Genomic DNA, 1,501 nt, shown 5'->3' on the forward strand with positions numbered 1-1,501 from the left:
GGCCGGATCTCAGCTCACTGCAAGCTCCGCCTCCCAGGTTCACGCCATTCTCCTGCCTCAGCCTCCCGAGTAGCTGGGATTACAGGCACCTGCCACCACGTCCGGCTAATTTTTGTATTTTTAGTAGAGATGGGGTTTCACCGTGTTGGCCAGGATGGTCTCGATCTCCGGACCTCGTGATCTGCCCGCCTTGGCCTCCCAAAGTGCTGGGATTACAGGCGTGAGCCACCGCACCCAGCCTAGATGTTCTTAATAAGATTATCAGCAGATTTCTCATCAGAAAGAATAAGATGATATATTTAAAGCGCTAAAAGAAAAAAAAAACTGTCAACCCAAGAATCGTATATCTGGCAAAACCGTCCTTAAAAAGTGATGAGAAATTGACATATTCCTAGATAAAAGCTGGGAAAGTTCATTACCACTAGACCTGCCCTACAAGAAATGGTCAAAGAAGTCCTAGTCCTGCAGGATGAAATGAAAGGAGACTAGACGGTAACTTGAAGCCACATGAAGAAATAAAGATCTCAATAAAGGGTAAATATATGGGCAATTATAAAAGCTAGTGTTATTGTAATATTAGTCTGTAACGATACTTTTGGTTTTCTACATGATTTGAGACAAATACGTTAAAAAAAACTAAATGCTAGCATGACTGTAATTTTGGTTTGTAACTCCAAATTTTGTATTCTATGTAATTTAAGAAACAAATGCATTTAAAAGAATTAGTTTATGTTTTGGAGCACACAATGTAAAAAGATGTAATTTTGTGACATCAACCAAAAGGGTGAGTGTTATTACTTTAGGATGTTAAATGTAATCCCAATGGTAACCACAAAGAAAATAGCTATACAATACACACAAAACAAAGGGAAATGAATTTAAATGTTTCACTACAGAACAACTAAACACAAAAGACAGTAATGCAGGAAATGAGGGACAAAAAAAGCAATAAGCCATATGGAGAACAAATAGCAACACAACAGAAGTTCTTATCAGTAATTACTTTAAATGTAAATAGATTACATTTCCTTTTTTTTTTTTTTTTTTTTGAGATGGAGTCTTGCTCTGTAGCCTAGGCTGGATTGTAGGGGCATGATCTCAGCTCGCTGCAACCTCCACCTCCTGGGTTCAAGCAATTCTCCCACCTCAGCCTCCTGAGTAGCTGGGATTATAGGCACATGCCACCACAACCGGCTAAGTTTTGTAGTTTTTGTAGAGATAGGGTCTCACCATGTTGGCTAGGCCAGTCTCGAAGTCCTGACCTCAAGTGATGCACTGGCCTCAGCCTCCCAAAGGGCGGGAATTACAGGTGTGAGCTACCATGCCCAGCTGGGATTAAACTTTCTAATCAAAAGACAAAGACTGGGCCGGGCTCGGTTGCTCACGTCTGTAAATCCCAGCACTTTGGGAGGCTGAGGTGGGCAGATCACGAGGTCAGATCGAGACCATCCTGGTTAACATGGTGAAACCCCGTCTCTACTAAAAATACAAAAAATTAGCC

The sequence above is a fragment of the Mandrillus leucophaeus genome, unplaced genomic scaffold (assembly GCF_000951045.1).
Source record: "Mandrillus leucophaeus isolate KB7577 unplaced genomic scaffold, Mleu.le_1.0 Scaffold39, whole genome shotgun sequence".
NCBI lineage: Eukaryota > Metazoa > Chordata > Mammalia > Primates > Cercopithecidae > Mandrillus > Mandrillus leucophaeus.